At 44.9% G+C, this 22512-nt stretch overlaps 1 long non-coding RNA gene across 3 annotated transcripts; it reads right to left on the bottom strand.

Moving 5' to 3' along the window:
- Positions 1–2580: 2580 nt before the first annotated feature.
- LOC128340449 (uncharacterized) lies at positions 2581–22107 on the bottom strand. Of its 3 annotated transcripts, XR_008313726.1 has the most exons (4): positions 21868–22107; positions 12710–12955; positions 12468–12562; positions 2581–2891 (listed from the first exon to the last, which is right to left on the bottom strand). It is a non-coding gene; the product is annotated as an uncharacterized LOC128340449 (long non-coding RNA). The 3 variants fall into 3 exon arrangements; XR_008313724.1 differs by lacking the exon at positions 2581–2891 and having other exon boundaries at positions 11652–12562; XR_008313725.1 differs by lacking the exons at positions 2581–2891; positions 21868–22107 and adding an exon at positions 21347–21429 and having other exon boundaries at positions 11652–12562.
- Between the last annotated feature and the right edge of the window lie 405 nt (positions 22108–22512).

Raw genomic sequence — 22512 nt, 5'->3', positions numbered from 1 at the left:
CTAGGGGGACCCCAGTGGGTTTTTGTTTTTGTTTTTTTGCCAGTCCACCCTGATGGTTCAAGATAGCGGCCACCCAAAATATAGGCAGCACCCTTTTGCAATTCATGTGCTGACAGCCTGTTACAAATCAAATTCACAGCATGTGGGAGGGGGTCCTAAGTAAGAATCAACATTTTAAAATAAACGGAAAGTAGGTGCCGTTAGTTCTACTTAGAACCACTTGGGGTTTCTTGCCATATGGAAATGCAGCATCAGGTACTCCCTCTAGGGGTGTGGCCTCTCCTCCCATTTGAGAATCCCAAGTGTGATATTTTGAGGGTTCATAAAGTAGGTCAACGTGACATCATTGCAGAGACATTACATACAGCACTTCCCGTGAAATCATCGTGACAGTCCAACCAGGGTGCATCTGCCATATAAACAAGAAGGACAGTACCAAAGATACTTGAAAGTAATCTTCAACTGTTTCTCAGAAGCACAAATCTATGTTTCTCCTGGTGTGGTGTAATGGTTAGCATGTAAGACTAGATGGGGGGAGACCAAGGTTCAAATCCCCACTCAGCCATGAAGCTCACTGAGGTGACTCTAGGCCAGTCACTCTTACTCTCAGCCTAACCTGCTTCACAGGTGCTTGTGAGGATAATATGATGTGTGTTCCCCTGAACTCCTTGGAGGAAGGGTGAGATAAAAGGTCAATGAGGCTATTCTCATGGTGAGGGGAAACCAGGCTAAGCGAGCCCAGCCCCGTTTCCCCTCATTGTGAGAACCACCGGATGAGCCCGCAAGCCCGGTGGTTCAACGGCAGCTAGCCCACCAAAGTAGCCATCCCCTTAAATGATGTTAGCAGAGTGAGTCTCTCGCTGGGAGTGAGTCTCCGCTGGGAGAGCCAGCATGGTGTAGTGGTTAGAGTGCTGGACCAGGACCAGGGAGACCCGAGTTCAAATCCCCATTCAGCCATGAGACTTGCTGGGTGACTCTGGGCCAGTCACTTCTCTTTCAGCCTAACCTATTTCACAGGGTTGTTGTGAGGAGAAACTGAAGTATGTAGTACACAGGTCTGGGCTCCTTGGAAGAAGAGCAGGATGTAAAATGTAAAATAAATAAATAAAATAAAATAACCCTGTTTTTGAGATCGTGAGACGCTGTGGCATGGCGACTCGCAAGAAGACCTCAGAATGGGAGACTTCAACAAGCCTCCCGGCCTTGAGGGTCTCCCCAGAATGCCCCACGCACTCATGTGGGGCATTCTGGGAATTTGGGGGGCTGGGCGACCCCCAATCCTCATAGACCCATCCAGCTCTGTGCGGGAGCCAGTTATGTGGGCAGCCGATCCAGGATTTGACTTCTGCTTGTGTGTGGGGAGGGTGGGCTTGACCCGCTCTCCCCACCAAACCCCTTCTGGCTCTACACACCGATTGTGTGTAGAGCCTCAATGTTTTACATTTTAAAAATCTAACTTCCCTTGCTTGATAAGGCATTATATATGGAAACAGCAGGGAGAGTCTCTCCGGCCACGCTGCAAATGCAGAGCTGGCCGATTTAACTCCCGAACAGGGCTACGCAGCCCCATTCAGGAGCTAAACCACGCTCCCCACCTCTGACATCAGACGCAGGGAGCTTGGCTAATCCCGGTGTCTGACGTCAGATGCAGTGGGCAAGGCAAAGGGCACCATGTCGGCGGCCAAACACAAGTTGCCACTGGCCTCCCTCCACCACTGACAAATGCAAATACAAATGCAAAACATCAGCATCAGGGAGAAGTTGTGGCCCAGACTACTCCTGGGTGTGTTAGTTTCTATTTTCAGAGAGGTTATTTTATTTTATTTTTTTAATGGGAAGTATTAAAAAATTAACCCTGCTCAGTGGTGGAGCCTCTGCTTTGCCTGCAGAAGGTCTCAGGTTCACTCCCTGGCATCTCCAGGTAGGACTGAGCGAGACTCCTACCTGAAACCTCAGAGAGCTGTTGCCAGTCAGAATGGACAATACTTAACTAGACGGACCAATGGTCTGACTCAGTATAAGGCCGCTTCTTATTCTCTATGCCTATGTGCCTCTGGTTTTTCTATGAGAGATGTGCTTGACTACTGAGGTTCCCTCAGGACTAGAAAGACAACAACAACAACAACAACAACAACAACAACAACAACAACCCTTGCCTGCCACTTGTCTCTGAATCTGAAACAAGTCACGGCAACATTACCTGTAACATGGAGCATTCATGCCAACGTGACACTATACCTTGTCATTACAACCTGTAAACACAGACCCTGCGTGTGTGAATAATAGCAAAGGAATGTGTGGGTGATTGTCCTTTGTACATTTAGGATTTATAGAGTCGTGGAGACAGTGAGGCATCCAATTATGCTCCAGTGCTACTCAAGCAGATTTAAGGCACCCAGGGAGAAAATAGTTTTGTTATTAATATCTTTAGGGAAACATCAGGGGAAAATACTGCTCCTACTAAGAAGTTAAAATTTTTTTTTTTTTTTTAAAAACCAACCATACACAAGCCCATCTTCTGGCCCTGATCATAATTGTGAACAAATACCCATCTGAGCCAGCCAAAGTACATCAGGGCTTCAGGCCTCGTGCTGTTTTCTTTCAGTGGTAACAGGAACCGTAAAGATGAGAGAGACTGCTTTCAAACAAAGTCGAGAGCACTCCACATGAGAAGGTATGCCCAGAGAAATGGCAGCCTTTGTAGAAACATTCTCTGTACCTCAGCTGTTGCTCCTACTATATATGAAACGGCTTTTTTGGCGGCGGAGAGAAGCACCGCTCTCAGGAAACCTTTCTTCCCATGTTTCAGCAGCAGCAGTTTGTGAATATCAATTTGTTCTCCACAAAAATGCATAAGCAGGGATGAGAGCTGGAATGAATGTCCACAAAGCCTTCAAAAGGAAAGAGGATTAGGCATATCATTATTAATCATGATGGGCACTTGGAGGAGTCGTCTTGCTGTCTTTTCCCAGAACCACAGTACGAAGGAGACCGAGGGGGTTCCCATTCACCCACGTTCTACCCCTCGAGATGTTTTAGCCCCTGTAGCCCTGCTCCTCCCCAGGAACAAAAGCTGTCCTGGCCACGTCACTCTCCTCCTCAGTGCTCTCTCCCTCCCCTCTAAATAACCCAGTGCAGCTCTGAAGATCTCACAGGAGGCTCCCTGCCTCCGGCAAGCTGGTAAACCTATTCACACAAGCAGCCTAATTAAGCTAATACCAATCCCAGTGCTGCCCTCCCGCCCAACCCGACATTAAGGGTACAGCTGACCCTTAGGTCCAGCACTAGGGTCATGTGGGGGCTTGGACTGCACGCAAAGTTGGGTGCCTAGAGTGCCTGACTACTGGAGGAATCCCCCAATGCACCACACTCATTGTGCAATGCATTATGGGATTCCTGGAGGCCAGGACTTGTTTTCCTGGCCTCCACTGAGCTGCTTGGCTGGGAGCAGCATGGATCATGTGAGAATGCAGCAGTGCATTGAATATTATATTTGTTGTTGTTGTTGTTGTTGTTGCACACCATTTTCTGGGGGGAAGGTAGGTTCATCCCTGCCTTCACCCCCAGCCACCCACCTGGTCATGTGAATAGCCTTGGTTTCTGGGCCTTGTGAGATCTCTTACTGGCTGCAGCTTTCCTTTGCTGGGTTCACACAGCCACAAAGATGCTGGTTAAAAAGTTAATTAGGATTAGTGAGCCCTGTGGAGAGGGTTATGAGAACCCAGAATTTCAGGACAGTCTTGGTCAAACCTCTCCAGTTAACTGACATTTAACCATACAGTGGTCCCTCGACTTACAAACTACTCGACATAAGTATTTTTCGAGTTACAAACGGCAGTTTTAGATCCGGTTTTAGATGCGGTTTTTTCGACTTACAAATTTTTAGATGGGGTTTCCTCGACTTACAAATTTTTAGATGGGGTTTCCTCGACTTACAAATTTTACATGCAGTTTCCTTGACTTGCCTGCCTGTTTACTGCCTGTTTATTCTTGAAAAGAAATGTTCCTGTGCAGTTTGCAAGCCTTACTGGGGGTCTGGGTCTTTTTTCTAGGCTCCGGAACGCATTAATCCATTCCCAATGCATTCCTATGGGAAACCGCTTTTCGACTTACGAATTTTTCGACTTACAAATGTGCATTCGGAACGGATTAATTTCGTAAGTAGAGGGACCACTGTATTAGATAACCAGGATTGATCCTGGTTGTCTACCTCGGTAAAACACTGAGCTGGGTCTCACGATCAGTGAGACCCAGTTTAGAGCGGGCTAAGCCTTCTCTCCCCGCACACAAGTAGGGAGGGAGCCCTGGGCAGCCGGATTGGCCGCCCACGCGATTGCCGGCGTTGACGTTGGCCCCCGGAAGCTCCATTATGCCCTGTGCAAGTTGTTGTATGCACAGGGCATACTGGGGAGACCCCCGGAGCTGGGAGGCGGCTTTTCGCCTCCCCTCCAGGGGTCTACTCATGAGCCGCGGTGCGGAGCTGCTCTGAGGCTACTCACGATCTGTAAAACCAAGTTTGCGGAGCGCTCGCTCCACAAACCTGGTTTTAGGGCAGGAGTACTTAGGTGGGTTACCTACCTAGGAACCAGCGGGCTCACAGCCAAGCCCGGTGGTTCACACGATGGGGCGAAATCGGGCTAGCCTCATTGTGCGATGGGGCAAAATTGGGCTAGCCTCATTGTGTGAATAGCCTCACTGATTAGTAGTGGTTTGACCCAGATCGTCCTGAAATTCTGGGTTCAGAAGTGGGCAATCAGCTCCACAGGGCTCACTAATCCTGATCAATATTTTGACTAAAATCCTTGTGATTGTGTGAACCCAGTTCCTATATTTTCCCTGCCCTGACTTCTTGTTGTGTTGCCAGAGGGGCATGACTGCTCCTCCCTCTCCCTAGAAACGTGCAGTGAGCCTGTCTTAGGACAAGACTTGGCTTCAGCATGTCACACCTTCTGGAGCTTTAGGCAACTTCCCTGTCACGGGGCAGTGGCTCAGAACCTTGACAGTGGCTATGTGGAACTTCCAGGTTTAGAGGCAGTATACCTCTGAACATCAGGTGAAGCAACAGCCACAAGATGGCTTAATACCCTGCTTATGGACTTCCTGGAAGCATCTGATTGGCCACTGTGGGTAACAACATGCTGAATGTTATGGATCTTTGATGTGAACCAGCAGGACTCTTTTCTGGTTTGTATTTGTTGTTAAATTTATATACCACCTTTCATTAGAACAATCCTAAAATGATTTACAAAACCTTTAAAACAATATATGACTATAAAAGTTACACAATGAAAACATTAAATTTGAATACAAAAATCTAAATCTAATTAAAAGTATTTTAAAACACACAAAATATAACCCTAAAAAACAGCAGCTACAACAAGAGCAAAACTCCTATAAAAGCCTGAGTAAAAAGCTAAGATTTCACTTGCTCTCTAAGAAATGTGATGGAAACTGAGGAGCAGATTCCCACAGGGAGAGCATTCTAGAGTCTGGGGGCAGCAACAGAGAAGGCCCTGTCCCACGATCACGACAGCCGAGCCTCCCTCATTGTCAGCATCTGGAACAGAGCCCCCTCAGATGACCTCATCAAGCAGGCAGAAACCCTTGGGAACAGGCGGACCCACAGGTATCCAGAGGCAAAACTGTTAAGGGCTTTAAAGGTTTCGTGTTCTTAATTACCTCAAATTCTCATGTAATGTTTTGCACTCATGAGTTCATTTATTATGGTAGTCCTACCTGACTAACTTAAGTCTCTTGTGGCTAACTTGAGTCTCTTGTGTGTCTCCGTCAGCAGCTGCCTAACAGTACAATCTTTCTTGCAGACCTTGACAAATTTCCTTTGGATCTAGGAGCCAGTCCAAAAATGTAGGAGCCACACAATGAACACTGGACAAAATCCCCAGACTTAATGACGGACCTTGTGAGGAGAGAGTAAATGTGCTTCTATTTATCCCCTTTACAACTAACATACTTAGAAGAGAAACAGGGCTGCCTGGGATAAATACTGGATTTACCCAAATAGAAGGCAACTCTGAATTTAAGACGATGGCTTAAAAGACAGAGGTTAAATACAGGTTATGCCTGTATTTACCCCAAAGAAAGAGGACTCTGAATTCAAGATGACCACTCTATATTTAATGGGGGGGGCTGGACTCTCTTGGATTCGGCTAAGTACAGTAAAGATATTCGGCTAAGTACAGTAAAGATTTTATTATTATTATTATTATTATTATTATTATTATTATTATTATTATTATTATTATTTATTTATTTATTTATTTATTTATTTATTATTAAAACTTTTATACCGCCCTTCCAAAAGGCTCAGGGTGGTTTACATTAAAACACCATTAAAATCAATTAATCGTTAAAACAAAAATTATAAAACATAAAACAATAATTAACAATTAAAAACATCATAAAACAACAATTAAATATTCAGAACTATTTAAAAACAAGTTTTAAAAAGCTGAGAAAGCCTGGTTGAAGAGGTGTGTTTTCAGGTGTTTTCTGAAAATTGCGAGAGATGGGGAGGATCGTATTTCAGCAGGGAGCGCATTCCACAATCTCGGGGCAGCAGCCGAGAAGGCCCGTCTCTGTGTAGCCACCAAACGAGTTGGTGGCAACTGGAGACGGACCTCCTCAAGTGACCTCAACGGCCAGTGGGGCTCATAGCGAAGAAGACGCTCTCTAATAAATAACCTCTTAATATCTCAGTCTAGGCACTCCACTTAAATTTCTAAGTGCCATGCCTCCCTGGAACCTAGGGTCTGTGAAGCCCTGTTCCAAGGACCCTGGGCTCTTGGCAGTTGGCCGGTGATAGCAACAGCTATCATTAAGCAAAGTTGTCCATGGGCCCCTTATGCTGGCCCTGAGCCCAGAAAAGAAACTTCATGCCAGATTCCTCTCCTGGGATGGACACACTACACAGAAAATCTTATTTTACCCAGATGGATCAGTGAGCGGGATCCTTGTTAGCTCTAGGGGCTGTCCTTCCATGAGGCAAGGTGAGGCAGTCAACACAGGTGGCAGGTATATTGGAACTCCAGCAAGGTGGCAAGGTGCCCCCTGTCACAGCCATCAGAGCAGCTCTTCAGGATGACTGACCCTAACAAGCTCTCCACTCTTTGCAGAGCTCACAAGACATACAAGGAGATAAGTGGAGGCTTCTGTAAACCATCCTTTCTCCCTGCCTACCACACTTCTTTCAAAGCTCGCAAGGATTGGTTTTGAAAGGGGGCTGGCCCCCACCAGGACCATGGGGCAAAGTGACATTTGGTGACTCCCCTCAGGTGCTGACATACCTTGGGGTGCTCCTGGTTAGTGCCTACTCCTGCATTCAGCTCCTTGAAAGGTACAAGTAATGACTTGTAAATGTAATTGCCACAGAATGTTTCCAGATGTGGGTGCCAAAAATAGCCATTCTCTGAGCACAAAACATCTTGCTGGAAGAGGCTCCTTTCCACAGTTGCCCTGGGGCAAATGCTGGCCTTGGAGAAGGAAACACAACTTCCTCTGGCACTTAATCTTTTAAAGACTAGCGGATTTAGACATACCATTAACAATTCCCTGGTGCATAAAGTCTTGTAGCAAAGATAGAGGTCAAATGTTTTAGTTTCTTGGAGCTAATCTTATTATCGCTCTTGTGGCACATCTAAGCTATGTGAAAAGCACTGTGACCCTTGTTGCCCGTGGCTAAGCACTTTACCACAAGACAAGCTTTGTAGTCTCAGCAATCCTGCTGTCAGAAACAAAGGAACAAGAGATTACCTTTGCTGCTTCGCTTCTGAAACTCAAGGGAGGAACTTCCTTCAAATGTCGATGCCCAGCCCTTTTTGTGACTGCACTGTTTCCCCTGCATATTATTTATTTATTTATTTATTTATTATTAAAAAATTTATGCCGCCCTTCCAAAAGTCTCAGGGCGGTTTACATTAAAACACCATTAAAATCAATTAACAATTAAAACAAAAATGATAAACTGCATAAAATAATAATTAACAATTAAAGCATCATAAAACACCAATTAAATAGCCAAAAGAATTTAAAAACAAGTTTTAAAAAGCTGAGAAAGCTTGGTTGGAGAGATGTGTTTTCAGAAGTTCCTTAAAAATTGCCAGAGATGGAGAGGCTCGTATCTTAGTAGGGAGCGCATTCCACAATCTTGGGGCAGCAGCTCAGAAGGCCCGTCTCTGTGTAGCCACCAAACGAGTTGGTGGCAACTGGAGACAGACCTCCTCAAGTGACCTCAATGGGCGGTGGGGCACATAGCGAAGAAGACGTTCTCTTAAATACCCAGGGCCTAAGCCGGCATATGAAGCCTTCTTCATATGTTAGTCTTCCCGCATTCTCTGAATACAGGGAGCAGGGCTACCCACATTGGCCGTGGCCTCTGGCTGTCTAACATTTGGTGTTTGTGAGCAAGAGGAAATATCTATGTACTGGATAATCAGTGCTCCCAATAGCATGGAGTTCGTGGGAATGAAAGTTGAATGTGTAGCTTCTAAGAGGTTGCAGTCAGCATTAGGGGCATTGGCAGTGGATGAGTCCCCCTCTCCACTTTTAGAAGAACCAGCTGTGGATCCTTGAAACCACTTCTGTGTCATAGCCTTTGTGTGGTGGTGGTGGTGGTGGTGGTGGCAGCTCTTTAGGAACCCAACCAGGGAAGGCCCATAAACAGACATTTGCCAAGGGTCTGCTGAAATGCTTGTATATGGATCTTTCCATTACTTCCCTCCTTATTAGTAAGACCTACTCTGGCATAAACATGCAAAGGATTGTAGTGTTCGGCAGCTGCCGTAGACAAAGCATCATTATGTATACCCAACTACCCAGATTGTCCTCCTACCTTGCTTCAATGCAACCACTTCTCACTCCTCCTACCTCATTGTTTGCACCCACACAACCGAAAATTGGAAGCACACACAGCTCCCAGACCTGGGTAGGACACAGTTTTCACTTGTGCGAATGGCCTCCATGGCTGACATCTGGACAAAGTTACACAATAGTACCTATTCAGGAGTTCCTCTAAAGGACTACTTAATTCCAATAGGACTACGTTTACTTAGTCTGCCAGTGATTTTTGAGAACCTCAGGAAAGGGCTAATAGAAGATTAAGGTGACTCTTACAGCGGCACCTAAGGTTTCTGGGAGCTCTCGCAGCCCCAGGACTGCACTCTGCCACCTCAATCCCCATGCAAGTCTCTACATGGCCTGGGGCCAGGTTAGCTGAGAGAGCACTTTGCCCCATATGTCCCAACCCAGTTGTTAAGGTCTTCTTCGGAGGATCTCCTTAGGGTGCCCCTGCCAAACGAGGTGAGGCAGGTGGCTAACAGGGAGAGGGCCTTTTCGGTGGTTGCACCCCATTTGTGGAATAGCCTCCCCTGGCCTCATCACTCTGTTCTTTTAGATGCCAGGTAAAGACTTTTCTGTTCAGTCAGGTCTTGATTATTAAATTTGATTTTTAAACTGGTTTTAAAACAGATTTTAAATTGTTTTGTATTGATTTTGTAATTTGTATTGCATTGAATTTCCCCTCCCCCTTTTGGTCCCTTATGATTTAATGTGTTACGTGTTTTTATTGTATGTTTTAATTCTCAGTTGTGAGCCGCCCAGAGAACAAGTGGTTATAGGGCCACTAACAAATAAAGTTGAATCATCATCATCATCATCATCATCATCATCATCCCCCAGAGAGGTGCTACCTTAGCATGGTTGTGGGGCTTGCGTGCTCTGAGGAAGGTGAGAGCTGTGCCAGAGGTCCAACCATACTGGACAGGTCTCATCAGAGGAGCCAGACGAAGCGTGCCTCTCCCATCAACAATATGGTGAGACATAACTTTAATAAATCTATACCGGATTGGTCATTGCTCGGGTCAACAAGGACTGTGCCAGATGCTATAGTCCCTGGACATCTGGTGGCAAGTGGGCTACAAGACTCAGGATCTTCAGTTGAGCAACCAGGGCTGGAGACTGCAGGAGACATTACTGGAAGAAACGTCACTTAACCAGAAAAAATAACAAAATACAAAGATCTACAAATTGAAATTGAAAGGCTGTGGCAGAAGAAGACCAAAATAATCCCAGTGGTAATTGGCACCCTAGGTACAATTCCAAAACAACTTGAAGAGCACCTAGGTACCATAGGAGCCACAGAAATCACCATCAGCCAAATACAAGAAACAACTTTACTGGGAACAGCCTATATTTTCCAACGATATCTATAATAATAACAATATTTATAATAAAATGTCTGGATAAAACAAACCAATCAATAACACCTGTCTGATTGTGTAAACAAGAAATGATGATGATGATGATGATGATCATGATGATGATTTTAAAAAACTTTATTTGTTAGCTGCCCCATAACAAATTGTTCTCTGGGTGGCTCACAACTGAGGATTAAAACATACAATAAAAACACATAATGCATTAAATCATAACAGACACAAAAAGATGAAAATACAAAATACAATACAAAGCAGCTTAAAAACTCATTTTAAAATTAGTTAAAAATCAGATCAAATCTGAAAATTCGAATTTAAAAGGCCTGGGTGAACAAAAAGATTTTTACCTGGTGTGTAAAAGAACAAAATGATGAAGTCAAGCTAACCTCACCTGGGAGACTATTCCATAAATAGGATGCAATAATAATAATTAATTAACAGCAACAATAACAAATTTTGTTCCACATTCCGATATGTCAGGATTGGCTGTGACAGATGTTGGGTTCCCCTGATGGAAATATGGCAGGGTATGGTGAAATTTGGATGGCACAACCAATTTTGGCATATCAGAACCTGGAAGGGAATCAAACATGATGGAGGGGAGACCATCCCCTCCCAGGGCTGTGGAAGCTCCCACAAACTGCAGGTTGTGCTGTACATGTGAACCCTCCCTATTGTAAGCTATTACAATTTTAATAGCTTACAATTTTAGCTATTAAATAGCTAAAATAGCTAGATCCCTGCCCCTCATAGTTTACAATCTAAATATTCAACACAGAGGAAATAAATGAGGAAGAGGAAGGAAATTCAGGCAGTGGCAAAGCGGGGGAGGGGGGAATTGAAAGTAGAGAAGTAGAGAAAATTTGGTGTAATACTAAACAAGAAATTCTGCTAAGAACAAAACTGCTTACTTTCCTTTCACTCTAATTTTAATTGATAATTACCATCTTCAAACTCATGCACTTTTTGTTGTTAAACACCAGATGCAATATGCAGGATACAGTAAAACAATGGGGCTATTCTCACGATCAACAAAAATTGGGCTAGGAGAGCCTAGCCCGATTTTTGTTGATCGATTTTTGTTGATCGCAAGCGAGCCCGGTGGTTTACGAGTGGGTAACCCGCTCAAGTAGCCCTCCCTAAAGCCCGGGTTTGTGGAGTGAGCGCTCCGCAAACCTGGGCTTTCTGATCATGAATAGCCACGGCATGGCTCCACGCCATGGCTACTCATGAGGAGACCCCCAGAGGGGAGGCGAAAAGCTGCCTCCTGGCTCCAGGGGTCTCACCAGAATGCCCTGTGTACTTCTGCAGGGCATGCTGGAGCTTGCAGGGACCGATCGGCCCCCACCCACCCCAGCCCCTGCTGGCTCCATTACACAGCCAGCAATCATGTGGGCGGCTGATATGGCTGCCCAGGGCTCCTGCAGCGATCATCTGCAGAGAGAGCGGGCTTAGGCCGCTCTCCCCGCAGTATCAGCAAAAGTGGGTCTCACTGATCATGAGACCCGCCTCAATGTCACCATAGCCTCATATGTAAGAACAGGGTGTACCGCGCATAGGTGGGGGATGGCAATGAGAGAAGGATGTCATTCTAAAACACAACTTTGAAATGTCCCTATGGGGCACTACAACTGTACTAAATTTGATCCAAACTTGTACAGGCATTGCAAAGCTACTGGGGGAAAGAGACACAAAGCCACCATCTTGAAATGGGTCCTGGAATTCATTTATGAGATATTAGGGTTTAAGGTCCTCTATAATCTTAACCTGTATACCTAGTTTCGTGCCAATCAGTCAGACAGTTCACAAGTTAGCCCACTTCTACCTCAAAAGTTCACGGATTCACCATCTTGAATTGGGGTGGATGACATCATCACAAAATATGCTGTTGTGGTATCCCTATATGGCACTACAACTGTACCAAATTTGGTGCAAATCAAGCCAGGCATTGTGAAGTTGTAAGGAGGAGACACACACACACACACACACACACACACACACACACACACAGAGAGAGCAAGATGATCTCATAGGACTAATTTCCATGAAGAAAGCAGACTAAAAAGATATGGACTGAAAAATGTGAATCGACCATTGCACAGGCTGCTGCCTTAGTTCAGCTCAGGGCTTAGTAGAGCTTCCCCTTCTGTTTTGGCCAGTGTGAGAGTAAGGAGGTGAATCCAATTCTGCAGAGAGTTCCTACTGCGAGAAGCTTAAAAGTGGGATGGATCATCTGACCTTCTTGTGCCCCCATCCATCTTGCCGTAGGAACAAGTTAAAAGGTAGCATGAGAAACGCTGATCCCTCCTTCCAAGCCAGATGCTGTCTCTTTCCTGGGTAAATAAATTTTAAGGAAACGATCAAAGAGATAGTTAAATATTAAATAGCTGCCTTCAATGTCTCAAGGACAAGCCCAGTGATGCTGCTGTGAAACCACAGGGGTGAATTTTGCTACTTGATATGTAGGTTTTCGTGTTTACCTGTTGCCAGTCCATCAGATATCTTGTTATTTCACGAAAGGGATCCCAGCAAATCTTGAACGATGCGCTTCGCTGAAATGAATGCTAACATGACATCACAGGAAAACTTTCAATAGGATCTTTTTCAGAGACTCAGGCAGAAATTGTGTCATGGTGGGCTAATGGAATGAAGTTATGGAATCAGATTCCCAGTAGCAGAAATCAGGTGGGGCAGGATGTCAGGATACATTCTGTGATTCATCACCGCTAATAAGAGAAATCAGAATAAAAAGAGAGAATTCCATTTGTAGGATCTGTGTGACTATTTATCTGCTCACAAAGTGACCTTGTGATCCATCCATCATTAATTTGATAGCAAAGAACATGATTGCCACCGTGTGGTTACTGCCAGAAATTAGAGTTCATGTAAGATAATTTTTCATAATTAAAATGTAATTAACTCTCTCTCTCCCTCTCATTTTCTACCCAGGCACTCACTTTTGGTGGTGCCTGTTCTGGTACCCAAAGGATGCTGCTTATGTACAAAACAATCACTGCCCACTCCCCACAGAAATATCTGGGAATAAAACCTCAGCCAAAATTCGACAAGCCCTGTTTGAACTGTAACCACTGAACAAATATAAAGTCTGGCATGGTATATTTTTCCCCTCCAGCAAGTCACCTAAAGACAGCCTGTTGTTTAAAACTGGTTCTGATAAGGGTCAAAAGCACTGAATGATAAGAATCAAAAGCACTAACTTTTGATAAGGGTCAAAAGTTAATCAGTGGCTTACTCCATGAACAGATTAATCAGAGCAGGAGTTCCCAACCTGTGGTGCTCCAGATGTACCCCAGCTACAGCTGGGGATTATGGGAGTTGTAGTTCAGCAACATCTGGAGCACCACAGGTTGAGAACCCTTGAATCAGAGCATTGCAATGCAAACCTCCCCCTGCCCGCCCCCATGCTTGTCAGACAAATGAGTATGTTAGAAACATCAGAGCAGCTAGAGGACCCCCAGGGCCGAATCCTGCCCTCTAAGAATTACACTGCCCTCACTCCCCAGTTGCCATTCTAGAGCAAGAGAGGAAGGTGGAGGAGTGGTGGTTATGCCACTAAGAATTGCTGGCAGTTAATTGTTCGGGATAGAGGGGGGCTTGTGCACCCCCTCCTTTAGTGGCCTGCTGTAATGCTAGTTTCTGTCCAGGAAGAAAAGAACTGCCTTGAGGTCCATCTGGCCAGCATTTGTTCCCAACAGAGGTCAGCCTGGCACCCCTGCAAAGTCTATAATCAGGACGTGAAGGTGCTGACATTCTCCTGATGTTTTTTTCTCAGCTTTATGAAATGCTGCCATTGTGAATGGAAGACCCATATGACTAATGCACATGGATTTCTCCTTGGGAAGAGTATTTCAAAGTCTCAGTAACAAGGTCCTGCTTTAAATTTTAGAGCCAAGGTTCTCAACCTTGGGTCCCCAAATGTTGTTGGACTACAACTCCCATTATCCTCTGGCCATTACGGCTGGGTTTTTATTTTCTGTGTTTCAACTTGTATGCTGTAAAATGCCCAGAGACATAAGATTTGGGGCGGTGAACAAATCTGATAGATAAGTAAACAACATTTGGCGACCCGAGGTTGAGAACTCCTGTGGAATAGGATCTCACATCCCAAATAAATGGGGCCCCTAATTAATCATCTGCAGATTTCTGAGCAACTTTCATCCAGTTATTCCTGGACTGCTGATAGGCCCAGCTGCTAAGAATTTGAGAGAAATTGCCAATTTAATTTACAGTGCAGCTCCTCTGTTCTGGTGGAAGGCTGTGCAGAATTTGATAAGAGTGTGAAGACAGAATATCTGATACCTCTGAAAGGAGAAGCAACAGGGCAAAGATATTTCCTGTCCTCTCTCCCTTAACTACGGGGAGCAGATAGGGGGCAAGGGCTAAGACCAACATGACAAGGTTCCCACTTGTCAAAGCTTGGCCACCACTGCGAAAGACATAAGGCAAAATTGCAGCCTATATCCTATTCTCAATAGAGCATAGTGGGAGCCACTGAGAATGGAGCTTTCTATTTCTTCATTAGCATAACCTCCTGCTTCAGTGTTTGGTCACACTAGACTGTGACAAAGAGATGGAACCCTTCTCTTCCTCTTTCCAAATTTAACAAAAATGAAATTTCAAAAGCAGCCTTTCTATCTAACATGGTAGCATTTGTGTAGAAAATTGCAAATTATGTCCCAATATTTTGAGATACAATGCAGGAGTTTGTTTCAGGTTGCCTCTGTGAGCAACTTCCAATTTCCCACTGAATATTCCACTTTGGGTGGGTTGAGGTAGCCGCTCCACATCTCAGACAAACCTTCCCTTTCCTTCAGGCTCCCCACAGCATCTTTTCTGAGCTGAATCATGTTCAGAGAGATAATCGATCAAACATCTTCAATTGGTTGACAACCCAACTGGGCCATCCTTCCTGTTACTTTCAGGAAAATGATTCTGCTGATGGAGCATGTAATTCCTCACTTTTAAAGGGATGTGTTACCCACCCCTGCCCTGGATTTCCCTGAATATAAATGGGCATGACCCCATCCTGGCTAGTGGCTGACATACTGTGTGCTATGTGCAGGTTGCAACACAACATTTATGCATTTGCACAAGAGCACTGTTAAATAAATCAATTCTTGCATTTAGTGTATTTATGTATCTATCTCTTATATTTATATACCACCTGATACATACATTTCTAGGTGGCGTACATAATAAAATTACAATATAAAAATAAAAACAAACAATTAAAACACTTCCACAGAATAAAAACAATTACAGAGTGAAACCATTAAAATAATATCACAGGTTAAAAACAATTAAACAGTTAAAATTAATTTTAATTGAAAGCCTAAGAAAATGGGTGTGTCTTAAGAGTCATTTTAAAAGCAATCTGAGAGCGAGAAACTCTTATTTTGACACAGAGTGCATTCTAAAGCCCTGGGACAGCCACAGAGAAGGCTTCCAGACGAGCCAGAGGCAACCGTAACCTGACCTCACTAAATTATCTTAATAGGCGGCAGGGTTCGTGACAAACAAGGCACTCTCTTAAATACCCTGGGCACAAGCTTTTCAGGGTTTTATAGGTAATGACCAGCACTCTGTATTTCACATGGAAACAGATCGGCAGCCAGTGCACTTCTTTCAGAATTGGTGCTATATGGTCCCTTCAGGTTGTCCCAGAGACCAACGTGGCTGCTGCACTCTGTACCAGTTGTAGTTTCCAAATCATGTACAAAGGCAATCCCACACAGAGTGCATTACAGAAGTCAAGCTGGGAGGTCACCAGCATATAGAGGTCCCTTTTTAAAGGTAGTTTAACTCGGGAAATAGGCATGGTTGACATATCAGCCGAAGCTGATAAAAAGCATTCTTGGCCACTGCCTCGGCCTGAGAAAACAGAGAGAGTTTTGGATGCAGGAACACTCTCAAGCTACGTAGTGATCTTTCAGGGGGAGTGTAAACCCTTCCAGGACAGGTAGATTTTGTTTGTTTGTTTGTTTGTTTTATTTTTAAAAACTTATATACTGCCCAAACTTTCGTCTCTGGGCAGTTAACATAAAACAATTAAAACACATATGAAAGTTAAAACAAATCAACTGTTTAAAATCAACCATAATATTAAAACAGACAATTTTTAAAAAGCTGAGAAAGCTTGGGTGAAAAGATGGGTTTTCAGGTGTTTTTTAAAAATTGCCAGAGATGGGGAGGATAGTATCTCAGCAGGGAGTGCATTCCCCAGTCTCAGGGCAGCGACCAAGAAGGCCCATCTCTCTGTAGCCACCAAATGATTTGGCGGTAACTGGAGACGGACCTCCTCAGATGACCTCAATGGGCGGTGTGGCTCATAGTGTAGAAGACGCTCTCTTAAATACCCAGGGCCTAAGCCGTTTAGGGCTTTATAAGTTATAACTAGCACTTTGTATTTTGTCTGGTAACATATTGGCAGCCAGTGTAGCTCCATCAGTAAAGGAGTAACATGGTCTCTCCGAGATGACCCAGAGACCAACCTGGCTGCCGCATGCCGAACCAGCCAAAGTTTCCGGACTATATACAAGGGCAGCACCATGTACATCGCATTGCAGAAGTCAAGTCTGGAGGTTACCAACAGATGTACCACTGTTTTGAGGTCATTGATCTTGAGAAACAGGCACAACTGGCGTATCAGCTGGAGCTGATGGAAAGCACTCCTGGCCACCGCCTCCACCTGAGAAACCAGGGAGAGGTGTGAATCCAGAAGTACTCCCAGACTGCGAACCTGTTCCTTTTGGGGAAGTGTAACCCCATCTAGAACAGGTAGATCAAGATCGTCTCTAGTGTTCTGACCCTGCACAATAAGTACCTCTGTCTTATCTGGATTCAGCTTCAGTTTATTCTCCCTCATCCAGCCCATTACTGCTTCCAGGCAAGCATTTAGGGAGGATATGCCAGCTCCTGAAGAAGTTGACATGGAGAAGCAGATCTGGGTGTCATCAGCGTACTGGTAACACCCCACTCCAAATCCCCTGATGATCTCTCCCAGCGATTTCATGTAGATGTTAAAAAGCATTGGAGAAAGTACGAAACCTTGAGGGACACCATACTTAAGCTCAGATTTTGAAGAGCAGCAGTCTCCAATCAACACCATCTTGAATCTGTAGGAGCGGAACCACTGTAAAACAGTCCCTCCCATCCTCCAACACCCTCAGATGTTCTAGAAGGATACTATGGTCAATAGTATCGAAAGCTGCCGAGATACCCACCCAAAACCCAGTTTGAAATGGGTCTAGATAATCAGTTTCCTCCAAGACCGCCTGGAGCTGAGAGGCCACCACCCTCTCAATTACCTTGCCCAGCCATGGGAGGATGGAAACAGGCCTAATATTGCTGAACTCTGAAGGATATAATGCAGGCTTCTTTAGAAGAGGTCTAATGATTGCCTCCTTATGACAAGGAGGCATTCTGCCCTCCCTCAGAGAAGCATTTATGATTTCCACCAGGCTATCTACAACAGCCTTCCTTCTAAATAGAACAAGCCATGTTGGACAAGGGTCAAGAGAACAAGTGGTAGGCCTCACCACTCCAAGCAGCTTGTCCACATCCTCAGCAGTCACAAACTGAAACCGATCCAAACAATCCATCTAAACAATTTCTCAGGTCTTGACCCCCCACAATCAGTACCTCCATCTTATTTGGATTCAACCTCAGTTTTATATCCCTCATGCAGAGCATACCACCTCCAGGTGGACTTTTAGAGAAGTTATGTCATTTCCTGATGAAGCTGATATGGAGAAATAGATTTGGTTGTCATCAGCATATAGATAACACCCCGCACCAAATCTCCTGATGATCTCTCCCAGAGGTTTCATGTAGATGTTAAAAAGCATTGGAGACCATATGGAGCCTTGTGAAACATCACACAGTAATTCTCACTTTGCAGAGCAACAGTCTCCAAGTTGAACTATCTGAAATCTACCCAAGAGATAGGAATCGAAGCACTGAAGAACAGTGCCACCTAATTCCACCTCCCTCAGACAACTGAGAAGGATATCATGGTTGAATGTATTGAAAGACACCCAGAGATCCAAAAGGATCAGCAGTCACATTCCCTCTGTCAATACCTAATTGGAGATCATCCATCAGGCTGACCATGGCAGTCTCAGCCATGGCAGTCTCAGCTAAGAGGCCAACACCCGCTCAATCACCTTGGCCAACCATGGAAAATTCAAGATGGGCTTATAGTTGCCTAACTCTGAGGGGTCCTATATAGGTTTTTTCAAGCACGGTCTAATGATAGCCTCCTTATGACAAGGAGGCATCCTATCAACAATCTGAATGTTAGATAAAATAAGCCAAGTTAGGTAAGCGTCAAGAGAGCAGGTTGTAGGACGCACAGTACAAAACAGCTTGTCCACATCCTCAGGAGTCACAAACTGAAAGTGATCCAGTCTGACAACATAAGAGGAATTGCTGGACAATTCCATAACAGATGCTGCTCTAATCGTAGAATCCATTTCGGCCTGAATATGAGAGATTTTGTAAGCAAAAAAAATCATTAAAAGCATCACAGTGGGTAATCAATGCTTCTAAATTTGGATTCAAGGGGGAGGGAGCTTGTATTAGCTCTCTCATGACCCTAAACAACTCTGCTGGATGTAAACTTCCAGATGCAATATGGACAGAAGATAATTGCTTCTTTGTCGTGTGTATAGCCAGAGCATAGATCTTTAGATATGTTCTTTGTTGTAACCTGTCGGATTCCAGTCGAGTCTTTCTCCATTAGCGCTCTAGTCATTTACCTTGCTGCTTCAGCTCCCGTAATTCTTCCAAATACCACAGGGCTAATTATGGTCGAAGAGGACATTTAGGAGTAGTTGTGTCTACCACCCTAGTGAGTTTGTTATTCCAGGTTTGCACCAAAGCATTGACAGAATCATCAGCAGAGCCAGCTCGAAACCCTTCCAAGGCTTCTTGGAACCCTATTGGATCCAATAACCTTTTCAGGTGGACCAACCAAATGGGTCCATCTCTACAGAGGTGGGTTGTGGTTACAAATGCTACCTTAACCATATAAGAACATAAAAGAACATAAAAACATAAGAACAGTCCTGCTGCATCAGGCCCAAGGCCCATCCAGTCCAGCATCCTGTTTCATTCTGTGGCCCACCAGATGCCTCTGTAAAGCCCATAAACAAGAGGTGAGAGCATGGCCTCTTTCTTGTTGTTGCTCGCCTGCAACTGGTATTTAGAGGAATCATGCCTCTGAGGCTAGCCATTGATAGACCTGAAACCAGCCATTGATAGACTTGTCCTCCATGAATTTGTCTAAGCCCCTTTTAAAGCCAGCCAAACTAGTGGATATCAGCACATTCCATGCCAGATAATTCCATAGATTAATTATGCGCTGTGTGAAAAAAGTACTTCCTTTTGTCAGTCCTAAATTTCCCAACTCTCAGTTTCATGGGATGGCCCCTGGTTCTAGGGTTGTGAGAGAGGGAGAAAAATTCATAGCATAGTCTTTATTTCGGTCTTTGACCAACATAGAGAAAAATTCCTCTCTGTGTACTTTCTGTACTTCATGCATAATTTTATACACTTCTATCATGCCTCCCCATAGTCGCCTCTTTTCCAAGGTAAAGAGCCCCAGATGCTGTAGCCTTGACTAATAAGGTGCTCCAGGCCCCTGATTGTCTTGTTTGCCCTCTTGTGCATCTTTTCCAGTTCTACAATATCCTTCTTAAGTTACAGTGACCAGAACTGTATACAGTTCTCCAAATGTGGCAGCACCAGAGATTTGTATAAGGACATTATAATGTTAGCAGTTTTATTTTCAATCCCCTTCCTAATGAACCCTAGCATGGAATTTGCCTTTTTCACAGTTGCCGTGCATTGAGTCAACCCTTTCAATGAGCTGTCCACCATGACCCTAAGATCTCTCTCCTGGTCAGTCACCGACAGCTTAGATCCAATCAGCATATATGTGAAGCTGGGCTTTTTTGCCCCAATACACATCACTTTACACTTGCTTACATTGAACTGCATTTGCCATTTTGTCACCCACTCACCCGGCCTGAGCCTGAGGAGGCAAGACCAACACTGGACCCAGCTCCAGGCTGTGACACTGGGTCAAACCCCAAGAGAGCGCCTGAGCTCCCTGAACAAGGGCAGAACTACTATTGTGCAACCATAGTCAGTCAACATGTGCTGCCCTGGCTCCCACTGGTGGGATACCCAATGGGGCCAGGGCCACACACCATATCAGCATGTGCAAAGAGCCAGCATACATGGAGTCAGAGCCGGGGGAGCCTGGCTCTCTCTTGCATGCGCGCAGAAGAAGAGAGGCAGATGGGCAGCTTCTGAGGCAGGCCCCATGTATGCCAACTCTTTGCTGGTGCCAACAAGGGAGGGAAGGAGGGAAGCCGGTGTCTGTGGCGGCCAGCAGGGGTGGTGGGAGCACGAGCTGCAAAAACTCTAGCTGCGGTTTGCCATGATTGCTGAATGGTGGCAACTCCCCAGCCTTGTCTGTTTCTTCCCCTCAGAGCAAGAAGGTTCTTAGGTTGCAGCTGAGGAGGGGGGCACATCAGATGGAACATGGGAGCTGGATGGAGGCAGCTCTTCAGCCTGTCTCTCCTCTCCTCTCCTCTCCTCCCCTCAGAGCAAGATGATCCCTGGTCAGTCTGTGGAGGCAATTTGCATAATAAACTCAACTGAGAGCATGCTCGTCAGGCATCCTCCAGGGATGTCCTGGCATGTCGCTTTACTGCATGGCGAGGACGTTCATCTGAATGAACCCTTTATATGTGCTCCAAACACTTTTTTAAAGAAGCCCAGGAAGGTTCATGTTAGCAAACTTTGATAAAGTCTGAAACTTGAGGGTCAATTCTGCTGAACTGTGTAAGGTATTTGAAATATAGCTGGGAGAATGGGGGAGAGGGAGCAGGGCAGGAGGAAATGCCCCCGGGGAACCAGTGGATATCGTTTTCAAAACCACTGGTTTAATATGACTTTGAACTCAGGTTTTCTGAGGCAAAAGTAATACATTTAACCCCATGCACATTTAACTTGCTGCTCACAGAAACCAGAGCACATGCCCCAACTTTCCTGCTAGGAAGCTTTAACCTAACATTTTGTTGTACCTCGTGAGTTTTTCCATCATGCTGTGAGATTCTGCAAAGGACAAGAATAAATATAACCAGTCACCTCTGAATCAAGATTTAAAGGAAAGACATATAACTGTGGTGCAGTGTTGCCATGGCAACAAAGGCTCTAAAATGATTCTGATCTGCTTATGAATTCCGTCTTTGAGATGAACAAAATCAACATAAGAGAAGAAATCTGTTAAGCTGAGAAAAGGTGATGAGGATATTTCACGTGGACTTGTATTTGTGTACACCCCAGATTTCTGGCAACAAAGACCTATCCACCACTGAACCACTCTGGACATTATGCAGAAGCCACAAAAGCAACTCACTGAAGTCTGGGCCGCATGTTACAGGTAAAAGCAGCAGTGATACTGGCTGACAGCCAACTAAATTACTTATGAATAGTCCCACTGAAATTAATGGGACTAACTTGTCCCATTAATTGCAGTGGGACTGCTCATGGGTAATTTAATCTGTATATCTGTAAATAAATAAATACATACATACATACATACATATCAGTCACAGTCATCGCAGTTCTTCAGAGCAGCTGACATGATGAGGAAAATTACTCAAAGTAGTCCCATTGAAATTTTAAAAGGACAGGTTCACCGAGAGGACTGGACCGGCTCTTCTGAGGTGGCCATAGCAACCATCAGAATCACTAGGTACTACAGTTACTCAAGGCTGGATTGAAAGAGATATTCTCCTTTATCCAGCCCATTATGTCAGGACACAGGAAGCTGCCTTATACTGAGCAGACTATTGGTCCAGCTAGCTCAGCACTGTGTACACCGGGGCTGCTCAACTTCGGCCCTCCTGCAGATGTTGGCCTAAAATTCCCATCGTCCCTGGCTATTGGCCACTGTGACTGGGGATTATGGGAGTTGTAGTCCAAAAACAGTGGGGGGGGGCTAAATTGAGCAGGCCTGGTCTACACTGACTGGCAGTGGCTCTCCAAAGTTTCAGGCCAGAGTCTTTCCCAGCCCTACCTGGAGATACTGCCAGGGAATGAACTAGGCTGAGATCTTCTGCATGCAAAGCAACAGCAGCAGCAGCAGCAGCAGCAGCAGCAACAAATATTTATATACCACTTTTCAAAAAAAGTTTCCAAAGCACTTTAAATAGAATGAATGAATGAATGAATGAATGAATGAATA

This window comes from Hemicordylus capensis, chromosome 1, assembly GCF_027244095.1.
Source record: "Hemicordylus capensis ecotype Gifberg chromosome 1, rHemCap1.1.pri, whole genome shotgun sequence".
NCBI classification, from domain to species: domain Eukaryota; kingdom Metazoa; phylum Chordata; class Lepidosauria; order Squamata; family Cordylidae; genus Hemicordylus; species Hemicordylus capensis.
The sequence above is the reverse complement of the archived record's forward strand: the minus strand, read 5'-3'. Positions and strand labels throughout refer to the sequence as shown.